This window comes from Bombina bombina, chromosome 1 (assembly GCF_027579735.1).
Source record: "Bombina bombina isolate aBomBom1 chromosome 1, aBomBom1.pri, whole genome shotgun sequence".
NCBI lineage: Eukaryota > Metazoa > Chordata > Amphibia > Anura > Bombinatoridae > Bombina > Bombina bombina.
In genome coordinates, this window is record NC_069499.1 from 580,916,320 (window position 1) to 580,933,156 (window position 16,837).

Here is a 16,837-nt window from a genome sequence, read left to right on the forward strand (position 1 = left end):
GGATTAAACTAGTATTATACAGTATATTAGGTTATATCACTCTGCTATGGATTACACCTAATGTACAGTACATTATACTAGTCTAATACACAGCACATCCCACCTAACACATACCGAAATTCCGAATTTCCGAATCGAACCGAACTGAATCCAGCCAAATATATTCGAATCCAAATGAATCTGAATGAATCCGAAACAAATTAATTCTAATTTTTCCGAATTCGAATCGATCCGAACCGAAATTCGAAAACATCCGAATCGATCCGAGCCAAACTGAAACAACAGGCACCTCATTTATTCATGTTTGTAATGCAATATAGATTAACTTTTAGAGAGTTTTTCAATAAAGGTAGTTATTCCAAATAAAAAAGAAAATACTTTATTTCAATGTAGCGTTTTATTATGATATACATTAAAAACTATAATTTATAGTTTAAAATAAAATAAATAAATAAGAAATGAAGGAAAATTATATGCTTATTTAAAATTTTTGTATTTTCCCTGAAGGTTATACAATTGTTTATGTCTTATGACCACTGTCAATGGCGCCAATATTCTTCTGGTTGTGTAGCTCAAGGTTATAGGATTGTTTATTTTTTTGCTAAATACGCATGATGTAATGCCAAAGAAAAGTTTAAAATGGTATAAATACCCCTTCCCTGAACTTATAAGGGGGCAGGAAAGATTATATGAACCAATATTTTGACAAGACTGTCTGGTATGGTATAATATTTATTTATAAGCAAGCATAATTAAAGTATTGTAAATGCAAAATTGGATTCATATTTTTACATTTTCATTGTTTTTATTTAGCAAAATACATTTGTCTTTTTGTAATATTATACTGCATATTTGTACAATAAAAAAAAAATAAAAAATATATATATATATATATATATACTATACTTTATTCTCTCACGCCATTTATATATATATATATATATATATATATATATATATATATATATATATATATATATATATATATATATATATATTCAGTAATATATATATACAGTATTGTACTCAAAATCTTTAATAAGATATGAGACCATTTTTAATTATATAATATTAGAGGTAGGTGCCTGGAATTTAGATTTCAGAATAACCTTTCTCTAAGGCATTATAAGGGGAAAAAGGTACAAAATGTTACAAATTCTATGTCCTTTTAATTGTTTATATTGTAATCGAAATTGCTAAAATTGGATTTGTGTAGATAAATTGTTTGATAATCTTTTCTAAAGAATTGTAATTGACCCCACTATACCTTATAAATAAAAGATGGCTACTGCCATCTACTGGAAAACATTTACAATGGCTATTTGACTTAAACAAAAATAATGGATGATAAGGGGGGTAGTTATCAACGTGTCTACTTTTCCTGCCTTCGCCGGCCCAATACGCCCGCCTAAGCTCGCCTCACATCGCCGCCGCGGACCTACAAAAATTCGCCTAAGTTATCAAAAAAGCTGTCAAAAAGCCGCGCACCAAGTACGGGGCGATGAGCAGCGGACTGTGAGAGTTATCACTCATCCGATCTCGCTGCTCTTCGGCTTTTTTACAGCTTTCTTGCTAGCCTGTCACTAAGCACCCACACTAAACTACACTGTTCTACCCCCTATACCGGCGCCCCCGGAGCCCCCCGCAACTAAATAAAGTTACTAACCCCTAAACCGCCACTCCTAGACCCCGCCGCAACTCTTATAAATGTATTAACCCCTAAACCGCCGCTCCCGTACACCGCTGCCACCTACATTATACCTAGTAACCCCTATCCTGCCCCCCCATACCGTCGCCCTCTATAATAAAGTTATTAACCCCTATCCTGCTGATCCCTCACCTCGCCGCAACTAAATAAATAGTTTAACCCCTAAACCGCCGCTCCCTGACCCCGCCGCAACCTATATTACATTTATTAACCCCTATCAGGCTGTTCCGATCAGCCAATAGAATGCAAGCTCAATCTGATTGGCTGATTGGATCAGCCAATCGGATTGAACTTGAATCTGATTGGCTGATTCAATCAGCCAATCAGATTTTTCCTACCTTAATTCCGATTGGCTGATAGAATCCTATCAGCCAATCGGAATTGAAGGGACGCCATCTTGATTGACGTCCCTTAAAGGAGCCTTCATTTGTCGGTAGTCCGTCGGTAAAGAAGGATGTTCCGCGTCGGCAGGATGAAGATTGAACACCCCGCTTGGAAGATGACATCGCCCGGATAGAAGACTTCTTCAGCGCCTCTTGGAAGATGACATCGCCCGGATGGAAGACTTCTTCAGTGCCGACTGGAGGATCACTTCATCGGATGGAAGATTTCTTCAGCGCCCCTTGGAGGATAACTTCTGCCGCTTCGGATCTCCTCTTCGGAGAGGATGATCTTCAGGGGATTAGTGTTAGGTTATTTTAAGGGGGGTTTGGGTTAGATTAGGGGCATGTGGGTGGTGGGTTTTAATGTTGGGGGGGTTGTATTTTTCTTTTACAGGCAAAAGAGCTGAATTCTTTTTTAAGGGCTGGTAAGGTAAAAGAGCTTTGAACTTTTTTAATTTAGAATAGGGTAGGGCATTTTTTTATTTTGGGGGGGTTTGTTATTTTATTAGGGGGCTTAGATTAGGTGTAATTAGCTTAAAATTGTTGTAATATTTTTTAAATGTTTGTAACCTATTTTTTTATTTTTTGTAACTTAGCTCTTTTTTTATGTACTTTAGTTAGTTTATGTAATTGTATTTAATTGTAGTTATTTGTAGTTAATTTGTTTAATTTATTTAATGATAGTGTAGTGTTAGGTTTAATTGTAACTTAGGTTAGGATTTATTTTACAGGTAATTTTGTATTTCTTTTAGCTAGGTAGTTATTAAATAGTTAATAACTATTTAATAACTATTCTAACTAGCTAAAATAAATACAAAGTTACCTGTAAAATAAATATAATTCCTAAAATAGCTACAATATAATTATTAATTACATTGTAGCTATCTTAGGGTTTATTTTACAGGTAAGTATTTAGTTTTAAATAGGAATAATTTATTTATGTAAAGTGTAGTGTTAGGTGTAATTGTAACTTAGGTTAGTTTTTATTTTACAGGTAAATTTCACTTTATTTTAGCTAGGTAGCTATTAAATAGTTAATAACTATTTAATAGCTATTGTACCTAGTTAAAATAAATTGAAAGATGCCTGTAAAATAAAAATAAATCCTAAGATAGCTACAATATAATTATTATTTATAATGTAGCTATATTAGGGTTTATTTTAAAGGTAAGTATTTCGTTTTAAATAGGATTAATTTAGTTCATAATAGAAATATTATTTAGATTTATTTAATTAATATTTTAGTTAGGGGGGTGTTAGGGTTAGTGTTAGACTTAGGTTTAGGGTGGCGGCGGTGTAGTGGGGGGCAGGATAGGGGTTAATAAATGTATTATAGGTGGCGACGGTGTAGGGGGGGCAGATTAGGGGTTAATAAATTTAATATAGGTTGCGGCGGGGTCAGGGAGCGGCGGTTTAGGGGTTAAACTATTTATTTAAATGCGGCTAGGTGCGGGATCGGCAGGATAGGGGTTAATAACTTTATTATAGAGGGCAGCGGGATAGAGGGGCAGTATGGGGTTACTAGGTATAATGTAGGTGGCGGTGGGCTCCGGGAGCAGCGGTTTAGGGGTTAATACATTTATTATAGTTGCGGCAGGGTCAGGGAGCGGCGGTTTAGGGGGGCAGATTAGTGGTGTTTAGACTCGGGGTACATGTTAGGGTGTTAGGTGCAGACATCTCCCATAGGAATCAATGGGATGTCTGGCAGCAGCGAACATGAACTTTCGCTATGGTCAGACTCCCATTGATTCCTATGGGATCCGCCGCTCCAGGGTGGCGGTTTGAAAACCAGGTACGCTGTGCCGGAAAAGTGCCGAGCGTACCTGCTAGTTTTTTGATAACTAGCAAAAGTAGTCAAGTTGTGCCGCACTTGTGTGCGGAACATCTGTAGTGACGTAAGAATCGATCTGTGTCGGACTGAGTCCGGCAGATAGAAGTTTACGTCACAAAATTCTACTTTTGCCGGTCTCTAGCCTTTGATAACTAAGACGAATCAGCCTCGCCACAAATACGCTGCGGAATTCCAGCGTATTTGAGGTTGACGGCTTGATAACTAGGCCCCTAGATGTCTTCTTAAATGCATGAAGAATACCCAATCACATATATGCATAGTTGCCAACATTAAAAAATAAAATAAAGAATGAGTGAGACTTTGCCCGTTTATGGTTTCAATATCTCCGCCCACTTAAATCCACCTCAAAACAAGCACATAAAATACTACTAGTATAATTTAGACATACTGATAGGTATAGGAAAGTTAAACTATTTTTTCATGATTTAGATAAAGCATGTCATTTTAAAATCCACTTCTATTATAAAACTTACTTACTCTTGGGTGCCTTTGCTGAAAAGAACATGTACATATCCTCAGCAGCAATGCAGTACTGGGAGCTAGCTATTGATTGGTGGCAACACATATTTGTCTTTTGTCATTGGCTCACCAGGGCCTCCATTACATACGCAGCGTCACCCGCAAAATCCTCCGCCGCCAGATTTTACACGATTTTGGTATTACATATACAGAGTAGCATACAAGTTACGCGCGTATATTTCACCTGTCGCTCGCAATTATTACTCCCATAGGCTAACATAGAACCGCGTCGCAAATCGGTATCCAAAATCCTGCGCAAGGACTTACGTGGCGAAAATGGAGAAATCTTACTCCATTTTTACCTCGCCATAAAAGGCAGCCGAAGCAAGCCTTGCGCTGAGTATGGGAGCACCGTAACTCCCGAAAATGTCTGCAAAAATAAACTAACACCTAACGCATGCGCAATGTCTATCTACCTGTCAACCGCAATCCCCCACCGCAATAACTAATAAAGTCTGTTAACCCCTAAACCGCCATAGCCCACAACGCAATAAACCTAATCAAGTATTAACCCTTAAACCGCCATAGCCCACAACGCAATAAACCTAACACCTAACCTAACCTAACCCCCCCTAACCTAACCCCCCCTAAATAAACTAAAATTACCTAATTTACAAAATACTAAAGTTACTATTAAATATAAAAAAAATTACACTACTTTTAAAATACAAATAAAAAACCCTACGTCTAACCCCCAAGTGGTTCTCACCTGTCCTGAAGTTCAGCGGAGAAGGTCCTGTTCCAGGCGGTGAAGTCTTCTTCCAAGCGGCGACCTCTTCTTTCTTCTTCCAGGAACCAGCCGACGCGGAGTGGAGGGCGGAGTTCAAGACCGGCGACTCTGGAACTAAAGACTGGCGACTCTGGAACTGAAGACCGGTGACTCTGGAACTGAAGACCGGCGACCGTGGAGGATCCTCTTCATACGATCTCCGCTGTACACTGAATAGGAATTCAAGGTACGCGATTAAAAATGGCGTCCCTTGAATTCCTATTGGCTGATTTGAGCCTTCAAATTCAAATCAGCCAATCGGATGAGAGCTACTGAAATCCTATTGGCTGTTCAAATCAGCCAATAGGATTTCAGTAGCTCTTATCCTAGGTTTTGTTTTCAACTAAGAATACCAAGAGAACAAAGCAACGGCTAGATTTAGAGTTTGGCGTTAGCCGTCAAAACCAGCGTTAGAGGCTCCTAACGCTGGTTTTGGGCTACCGCTGGTATTTAGAGTCAGTCAGGAAAGGGTCTAACGTTCACTTTGCAGTCGCGACTTTTCCATACAGAAGATCCCCCTACGCCAATTGCGTATCCTATCTTTTCAATGGGATCTTTCTAACGCCAGTATTTAGAGTTGTGGCTGAAGTGAGCGTTAGAAATCTAACGACAAAACTCCAGCCGCAGAAAAAAGTCAGTAGTTAAAAGCTTTCTGGGCTAACGCCGGTTCATAAAGCTCTTAACTACTGTGCTCTACAGTACACTAACACCCATAAACTACCTATGTACCCCTAAACCGAGGTCCCCCCACATCGTCGCCACTCTATTAAAAAAATTTAACCCCTAATCTGCCGACCGCACACCGCCGCCACCTACGTTATCCCTATGTACCCCTAATCTGCTGCCCCTAATACCGCCGACCCCTACATTATATTTATTAACCCCTAATCTGCCGCCCCCGCTATCACTGACACCTGCATATTTTTTAACCCCTAATCTGCCGCTCCGTACACCGCTGCACCCTACATTATACCTATGTACCCCTAATCTGCTGCCCCTAACACAGCCGACCCCTATATTATATTTATTAACCCCTAATCTGCCGCCCCCAGCGTCGCCTCCACCTACCTACAATTATTAACCACTAATCTGCCGACCGGACCACACCGCTACTATAATAAATGTATTAACCCCTAAAGCTAAGTCTAACCCTAACACTTACACCCCCCCCCCAACTTAAATATAATTTAAATCTAACAAAATAAATTAACTCTTATTAAATAAATTATTCCTATTTAAAGCTAAATACTTACCTGTAAAATAAACCCCTAATGTAGCTACAATATAAATTATAATATAATATTTATTTTATAGGCAACTTTGTAATTATTTTAACCAGGTACAATAGCTATTAAATAGTTAATAACTATTTAATAGTTACCTAGTTAAAATAATTACAAAATTACCTGTAAAATAAATCCTAACCTAAGTTACAATTAAACCTAACACTACACTATCAATAAATAAATTAAATAAAATACCTACAATTATCTACAATTAAACCTAACACTACACTATCAATAAATACATTAAATAAAATACCTACAAATAAATACAATTAAATAAACTAACTAAAGTACAAAAAATAAAAAAAGCTAATTACACCTACTCTAAGCCCCCTAATAAAATAACAAAGCCCCCCAAAATAAAAAAATGCCCTACCCTATTCTAAAATTAAAATAGAAAAGCTCTTTTACTCTACCAGCCCTTAAAAGGGCCCTTTGCGGGGCATGCCCCAAAGAATTCAGCTCTTTTGCCTGTAAAAAAAAACATACAATACCCTCCCCCAAAATTACAACCCACCACCCACATACCCCTAATCTAACCCAAACCCCCCTTAAATAAACCTAACACTAAGCCCCTGAAGATCTTCCTACCTTGTCTTCACCATGCCAGGTATCACCGATCGCTCCAGAATCCGAAATCTTCATCACAGCCCAAGCGGGGGCTGGAGATCCATCATCCGGCTGAAGTCTTCTATCAAGCGACGGCTGAAGAGGTCCAGAAGAGGCTCCAAAGTCTTCCTCCTATCCGGGCAGAAGAGTAGATCCGACCGGCAACCATCTTCTTCAAAGCGGTCACAAGCGGCTCCATGTTGAAGACCTCCGGCGCGGATCCATCCTCTTCTTGCGACGTCCTAAGTCCGAATGAAGGTTCCTTTAAATGACGTCATCCAAAATGACGTCCCTCGAATTCCGATTGGCTGATAGGATTCTATCAGCCAATCGGAATTAAGGTAGGGAAAATCTGATTGGCTGATTGAATCAGCCAATCAGATTGAGCTTGCATTCTATTGGCTGTTCTGATCAGCCAATAGAATGCGAGCTCAATCTGATTGGCTGATTGGATCAGCCAATCGGATTGAACTTGAATCTGATTGGCTGATTCAATCAGCCAATCAGAATTTTCCTACCTTAATTCCGATTGGCTGATAGAATCCTATCAGCCAATCGGAATTCGAGGGATGCCATCTTGGATGACGTCATTTAAAGGAACCTTCATTCGGACTTAGGACGTCGCAAGAAGAGGATGGATCCGTGCCGGAGGTCTTCAACATGGAGCCGCTTGTGACCGCTTTGAAGAAGATGGTTGCCGGTCTGGATCTACTCTTCTGCCCGGATAGCATGAAGACTTTGGAGCCTCTTCTGGACCTCTTCAGCCATCGCTTGATAGAAGACTTCAGCCGGATGATGGATCGCCAGCCCCCGCTTGGGCTTGGATGAAGACTTCGGAGCCTGGAGCGATCGGTGATACCTGGCATGCTGAAGACAAGGTAGGAAGATCTTCAGGGGCTTAGTGTTAGGTTTATTTAAGGGGGGTTTGAGTTAGATTAGGGGTATGTGGGTGGTGGGTTGTAAAGCTGGGGGGGGTATTGTATGGTTTTTTTTACAGGCAAAAGAGCTGAATTCTTTGGGGCATGCCCCGCAAAGGGCCCTTTTCAGGGCTGGTAAGGTAAAAGAGCTTTTCTATTTTAATTTTAGAAAAGGGTAGGGCATTTTTTTATTTTGGGGGGCTTTGTTATTTTATTAGGAGGCTTAGAGTAGGTGTAATTAGTTTAAAATTGTAATATTTTTCTAATGTTTGTAAATATTTTATTATTTTTTTGTAACTTAGTTCTTTTTTATTTTTTGTACTTTAGTTAGTTTATTTCATTGTATTTATTTGTAGGTATTGTATTTAATTAATTTATTGATAGTGTAGTGTTAGGTTTAATTGTAGGTAATTGTAGGTATTTTATTTAATTTATTTATTGATAGTGTAGTGTTAGGTTTAATTGTAACTTATTTATTTTACAGGTAATTTTGTAATTTTTTTAACTAGGTAGCTATTAAATAGTTAATAACTATTTAATAGCTATTGTACCTGGTTAAAATAATTACAAAGTTGCCTGTAAAATAAATATTAATCCTAAAATAGCTACAATATAATTATAATTTATATTGTAGCTATATTAGGGTTTATTTTACAGGTAAGTATTTAGCTTTAAATAGGAATAAGTTATTTAATAAGAGTTAATTTATTTCGTTAGATTTAAATTATATTTAAGTTAGGGGGGTGTTAGTGTTAGGGTTAGACTTAGCTTTAGGGGTTAATACATTTATTATAGTAGCGGTGTGGTCCGGTCGGCAGATTAGGGGTTAATAATTGTAGGTAGGTGGAGGCGACGTTGGGGGCGGCAGATTAGGGGTTAATAAATATAATATAGGGGTCGGCGGTGTTAGGGGCAGCAGATTAGGGGTACATAGGTATAATGTAGGTTGCGGCGGTGTACGGAGCGGCAGATTAGGGGTTAAAAATAATATGCAGGTGTCAGCGATAGCGGCTCAAACAGCCCCATTGTTTCCTATGGGGGAATCGTGCACGAGCACGTTTTTGAAGCTGGCCGCGTCCGTAAGCACCGCTGGTATCTAGAGTTGCAGTGGCGATAAATTATGCTCTACGCTCCCTTTTTGGAGCCTAACGCACTGAAAACCCAGCCCTTCTGTGAACCCTAAATACCAGCGGTATTTAAAAGGTGCGGGGGAAAAAAAGCCAGCGTTAGCTACGCGGGTCGTTACAGACAAAACTCTAAATCTAGCCGCAAGTGTTTTAATTAAATCTGAAGGTAGTTTGAAATAACATGCCCTATTTAAAAAAAGAAAGTTTTCTTTGGACTTTACTGTCCCTTTATATATTTTGGCATCAGTGCCAAGCTGTGTTAGCATTAGAATAAATTACACTCCAGTGGGTTCTAAAGAGATGAAGGCAAACCAATTTAAAGTAAATAAGCAAGTATATGTCCACAATGTGATAAAGTACCTACAAGGTCAAACCATTTGATTATGTTGTGGCTTGAAACTATTTCAAATACACAAATAAACCTTAAAAAAGCAATATCATAGTATACTGTCCCTTTAACCTTGAGATGCTGCTTATATGTATGTGTTTGTTAAGGCTTCCAGGGAGTTACGTTGCTTTTTTCGTCAGTGCAAGGGTACCTGCGCCTGCAATTTGTAGCGAGATGAGAATGGAGTAGATTTTCTGAAATATGCGCGCGTAAGTCCTTACGCTGTATATTGGATACCAAACTGCGCGTGTTTTGTATGTCAGTCTATGGGTAAAAAAAATATGTGCGAAGGCAGAAATATACGCTTGTAAGTTGTATGCTACGCCGTGTATGTGATACCAAACCAGCGCAAAATTTGGCGTCGCCGGCTTTTGCGGGCGACGCTGCATATCGTATCGGGCCCTAGGTACATAGAAAAGCCAAACCCCTAAGGTGTGTATTATAGTATTCTGACCTATCTAGGGTAACTAGTCATTAGGTAGGCATGAAGTTAATATTAAAACTAGGGCTGTACGATATGGAACAGAAATATCATGATTTTTTTTTATGAAATATTGTGATTTTTTATTAAAATATTTTTTAAACATACATTTTTGCATTAGAAAATGCATTTAACTTGTTCAAAACAGCAGCTTTTTCTCCTCAGAGTTTGCACTGCAGAGTGAATTGGCCAGAGATTACAGAACTGGCACTCCGCTACCTTTCTTGTCTGTGCACTCGTCAGGACTAGAGCAACAAACAAGGAGACACTGATGTGACGCTTCCTGGTCCACCCCCCTGGAGGAATGATCTGTGCTGCTGCTGTGCTGGAGCCAGGGCCAGTGCTAGGAATTTTGGCTACACAGGCAAACACACATTTTGCCCCCCCCCACCCACCAATTTAAAAAATATATATTTTTCATTAATGTTCTAGTAATGTGTAATAGCTATAATGGTTAATTTCTGCATGACAATGTCCTAAAGTGATGGCTGTGCACAACATAACAGGTAACAAAATTTACCTACACACACATACAGTACATACATACTCTACATACTCATACATATACATAGTTTCACAGATACACATTTACACACATACAGACACACTCATACGCACACACATTTATACATACATGCACACATATTTAAACCTTTATTTATACACACATACACATTTACACCCACACAATACATATTTACACATATTTATGCACACATATTTACACACACATATTTGCACACACACAACCACATACACATTTATACACATATACATACACATATATATATATGTAGGTGCAAGTAGAATGTGTCCACTCAGGATACTGAGTAGATACAAGCGTTACTCTATTGTAGGCGCTAGTCAGGAGTGGGTAGGATATAGTGGCAGCTATATAAGACAAGTACTGGATGAGACGTGCAACCTCAGGCAGTAAGAGTAAATGAAGGTGCAAGGATTATAACAGTGCCTATATATCCACTAAAGCATAGGATATGTACAACAATGTGGATGGAAAAATAATAATAATAAGCAAGATAGTTCAGTATAAGTCCTTAAAGTGAATTTAGTCCGTGGTATATCTCCAACGTACAGTTGATATGAAGTAATGGATGGTATATAATACCCTTACCAGATATTACCCCAATCTGATGAGGTAAGTATGCCGCACTGTGGGTATGTGTAGGTAGTTAGATCTCCTCCTTGTATTCAGTGAGATGGCTATTTCGGTTTTCGTTAGCCTCCTGGAGTATGCAGGGATGTGCTTCTGATGGTAGATATATCCCTTAAGCTTCCTGTAGATTAGTGGTTAGCCTCTTGGAGTACTTGTTCTGTCTTGGTATAAACTTTCTCCGGCGTGAGGATACCCAGGGAGACAAGAGAGAATATATAGTGTAATACAGTTTTATTTACAGCCAAGAACAGAAATGCAATTCACATAGCACTCACATTTATCATCCTCAAACAGTATGAGATATGTATATAGCATATAGGACCTTAGTAGGTCCCTCCACGAGTAGATGTCAGTTAAAAAAGCCCCAATCTTTGTTGAAAACTCCGTAAAGGAGTTTCACACTGATGTTACTAAATCCAAAGTGAGGTTTATGCAGTACAAAGTTATTTAGTAAAATAGCGCTAGAAATCTAGCCACAAGGAGATACACTAATGTCTAAAAACAATATGAACAATGAACAGTTAAAATGAATATTAAAAAAGTAATACCCTGACGCGTTTCAAAGGTTGCTATCGTTAGTTCCTTCTTCTTCAGAGGGTTGTGTATAGTGTTAGGCCGTAATCGTTACTTTTGTACGCTTCGGGCGGCGGCACGCCCTCTGCGTATAGTTGGTCATACGTGCCAGCGTGTCGTAACGTAATTCATACGTTTGTTTTAGCACAGCGTAAGTGCTGTGAACTATTGGTGATGATTGGATACGTTATGTTTTCTTAGCCTCAACGTAGTTGTGTGTTGATTTGTTAGATTCAGCATAGGCTTATGGGATATGTAGTTTTTAGTCTACCCCATATTACATATTACAGGTTTCGTTAGAAAGCTAGCAATAATTTGGTGAAACAAAGTCTAAAATGTAATAGTTTATAAACATATAAAATATAAAGTATAAGACCGATATTCCCATAGAATATTCTAGGGTAGTTTATATACGATTTATAATATGGTAATTCACAGTTAGTCTATTCATCTCTTATATAGTATCGTAATGAACTTGATATTTTAATATATGTTTTATTTGTGCGGTTCTTGTAGATAGTTGTTATTCATCTAGGGCTTTTTGTACTTATCAGTGTCATTAGGTCTGACCTGATTTATTGGACTTTGCTGTGTAATACAGAGCATATATTGAGTAATCTATACCATGGAATGTAGTTTGTAGAAAAATACAACTTATTAATGACTGTATAGATTACTATATAGATATTGTTGTAATGTTATAGAGTAATTGTTATAAACGTATATATTAAGGGATAAAATTATAATAATTTAGCCTATTATGAGAACTAGAGTATGGAATATATTATGGGTATCTATGTATATATATATATTCCTTAGTATAGAATATATGCTCTATATTGAGGAAAGAAATTATCTGCATGGTACATAGATATTTTATAGACTAAGGTTAGACTGATCTGAGCTTGTAGACAATATATATATATATATATATATATATATATATATATATATATATATATATATATACAGTTTCATCTATACACATTTATCTTAACCTTAGGTCTCAGGATAGTTAGTATATATTGATCTAGAGGTATAAAGTTAGTATGACTTAGAATCTGTTAGCAACTGATGTAAAGTGTATAGTAATATGCTGTAGTGAAGTTAGTCTTAGCATTTTAAGATGTAGATAGGTATAGATTGTTATCTTGTATTGATAAGAGGTCTATGTATATGGGGGGAGCTTGTATGTATGTATACTACTGGGTCAGGAAGGCTGCTATATCTATGTCCTTATTGAGGCCTTTGGGAGTCATAGAGTCTAATTTGTGAATCCATTGGGTTTCCCTCTGTCTTAGATGTAGTTCTCTACTTACTCCCTCTGGTGGATCTCTAATATGTTCAAGTATAGTACCTCTTAAACATGAGGGATTAGAATCATGTGTTAAGCGGAAGTGATTTGAGACGCTGTGTTTTTTTAAACTGCTTTCTATATTTCTAATATGTTCTAGAAGTCTGGTTTTGTAGGGTCTAGTGGTGCGCCCTACATATTGAAGCTTGCATTTGCATTCAATAAGGTACACCACATAGTCTCTTTTGCAGTTTGTGATGGAATCAAATTCCCAACTTTTGTTGTTTGAAGATGAAGTGATTTTTTTGGTAGGTTTGTTATTGCTATAATGGTGTTTACAGGCCTCGCAATGCAGCCGGTTACATTTAAAAAAAACTTTTGTCTTATTTTGTAACCAGTTGGTAGTTTTTACTGTCTTAGTTGTAGATTTAAGTTTACTTGGAGTTATTTATAGTTGCTCTAATATTTCTACCCTTTCTGAAGACTAATTTCGGGTTATTCTTAGTCACTTCATTTAGCAGGGTGTTTTTTTTTAATATATGCCAATGTTTATTTAGGATGGTTTTGATGGCGTTAGCTCCTTTATTAAATGTTATAATCATTAGCGGTATATCCTTTTGTTTTTTGTTGTTTTTCTTAGTGTTTTTTAGTAGTGTGTTTCTATTCATTTTGTTAACCTTGTTAAATGCTTTATGTATATTATCGGCTTTGTAACCTTTGTTTAGTAATTTATTTGTTAGAATTTTTGATTCACTTCATTTAGCAGGGTGTTTTTTTTTTAATATATGCCAATGTTTATTTAGGATGGTTTTGATGGCGTTAGCTCCTTTATTAAATGTTGTAATCATTAGCGGTATATCCTTTTGTTTTTTGTTGTTTTTCTTAGTGTTTTTTAGTAGTGTGTTTCTATTCATTTTGTTAACCTTGTTAAATGCTTTATGTATATTATCGGCTTTGTAACCTTTGTTTAGTTATTTATTTGTTAGAATTTTTGATTCATGTAGAAAATCTTCCTGTCTAGAACAATTCCTTTTTATGCGCTGGAATTGTCCGTATGGTATACTTTGTATCCATTCTGGGTGATGACAGCTATTTGCTGTTAAATAACTGTTACTGTCTGTAGCTTTACTATATAGTTTTGTATGTACAGAGTTTTCTTCCTGGTAAAGTATGAGGTCTAAGAATTCAATTTCTTTGGGGTTAGTTTTATCTGTAAATGTTAAGTTAAAATCGTTAGTATTAATATAGTTAACGAAGTCTTGAACTGTATTGTTATTGTCATTATGTTCCCATATTACTATAATATCATTGATAAAGCGGTGATATGTTTTGATGTTATCTGTGAAGGGGTTATTATTCCAGATGTATTTGTCCTTCCACATACCCATATAGAGGTTGGCATAGCTAGGGGCGAATTTCGTCCCCATAGCTGTGCCACCTGTTTGGAGAAAGTATTCATTGTTGAAGGTAAAGTAATTTTTTTCTAGAATAAACTTGGCAGACTCTTTTATGAATTCGACTTTGTTTTGTTCTAGATTGGACAGTTTATTAAGCCAATAGTCAAGGGCTTCTATACCTTTATTGTGGGGGATATTAGTATATAGGGAGCTGACGTCCAATGTGAGCCAGCAAAAATTATCTTTCCATGTGATATTAGATAGTTTGCTTATGGTATCCGGAGTGTCCCTGATGTGTGATTTGAGTTTAGGCACAAGAGGTTGAAGAAATGAGTCTATATATTCTGATAGTTTGGTAGTAAGTGACCCTATCCCTGAAATGATGGGTCTTCCAGGAGGATTAATATTGCTTTTATGGATTTTGGGTGTATGGTAGAAGGTAGCCACTTTGGGATTGGTAATTGATAGAAAGAGAAATTCATAATTATTGATTATGTTTTCATATTTTGCAGTGTCTAGGAGATTTTTATATTCTCTTAAGTAACAGTCTGTTGGATTAGTTTTGAGGGGTTTATATGTCTTATTGTCACCAAGTAGTCTCATTGCTTCCTGGATGTAATCTGCTCTATCCTGTATGATGATGCCTCCTCCCTTGTCAGCTTCCCTTATTACTATTTCGTTATCCTCTTTTAACCGTTTTAATGTGGTTTTCTCTTTCTTAGTAAGGTTATCGTTTTTTATTTTATATGTTTCGCACATTTGTAGCAAGTCTTCTTGAACTAACTTTTCGAATACTGGAATATAGTTCCCTTTAGACTGTGTGGGGAAAAAAGTAGATGTGGGTTTGAAGTTAGAGTAAGGTGGGAAATTTATTGTTGCTACATTAGGGCCAGGTGTATGGTCATTGACGATAGGCCTATCATTTTCATTTAATAATGATTCTAGATCTATTAAAACATTTAGATCACTATCGTCTAATTGGGATGGGACTATGTTGTTTAAATTTATTAATCTGTCTTTTTGTATTTTTTTGAAGTGCCTGTTTAGGGTCAACTTCCTGATATATTTATGCAGATCGATGAAGAGGTCAAAGGGATTAGGTCCCTTAGTAGGGGCGAATGCTAAACCCTTTTTTAGAAGGTTTTCTTCTTCTAATGAAAGGGTTTTATGTGATGACAGATTAAATAGTTTTACTTCAGAGTATGAGTCAATAAAGTTAGACTTTACATTTTGGTTGACCTTATTCTTTTTAGATTGCATTCGTCTTCCTGCTCTACATCCCCTTCTTCTGACTCGTTTCTTCTTCTTTTTTGGTGGTGTGGTTTTATTCTCCAGTGTGGGATGTTGGTGTTCTGCTCCAATAGGAGAGGTGTGTGTGGATCCCTGAGTATTGAGTTCTGGTTGTTCTGTTTGGGATGCCGGTTGTGTATCTGATATGGTTGTTGATATGGTTGCAGAGGGTATGGCTGGTGATGTATCTGTGTATGAGTAGTGTATTCTTGTCTCCTGAAACTGGGAGAGTGTTTGTATGGTTGTTTGATCTGGGTGTGAGAGGAGTGAGGTAGTGGACGTTGTCCTAAAAAATGTGGATTATAATGACTGCTATTGTGCCCATTTTGATACATATTGTGTTGATACGTCTCTCTTAGGTTTCTATTCTGTGCTTTATAAGGAATATGTTTAAGGGGCATGGTGTTATGCACAGTTTTATTACCTTTATTATAGTGTTCTTTTGGACCTGGGTAATGTAATGAAAAATGTGGTGAGTATATTTCCTCAAAGTTGTCCTCATTAGTTTTTTCATTGGGTTCAGGTTCTACTTCTGTGTTATGGTTATCATAGCTAAAACCTAGGTTGTGAGAAATGTTGTCTTCTCTTATTCTTTCTTTGTGTAGGTTTAAGTCTTTCATGAATTTTTCCCTTTTTCGGTTTTCTACTATTTTTTCATATCTTAGAATTTTGTTCTTATTCTCTTTATCGAGTTCATTATAATATACGTCTCCTTTAAAGTTGTTTAGTCTCTGTCTTATGTCAGTAATCTGTTCTGTTAGGGTGTCTACCTTTCTATCCCTATATTTGATTAGGATTTTCATAAATGTGATAGAACATTGGTGTAGGGCAGAGTCCCACTCTGACAATAGTTAAATTTCTGTATCTTCAAATATAGGTGCTTTAATAAGTTGTAGACCCTGTGGTACAATATTGTATTTGATGTATCTTTCAAGAGTTAAACTATCATACCAGTTTTGTAGTTGTTTTTTACTGAGTTTTTCTAACTTTTCAAATAGTTTTTTTGGATTTGTAATTTCCAGGTTAGTTTCTAAGGTGGATTGTTCCTCATTTTTTGATAAATTTCTACT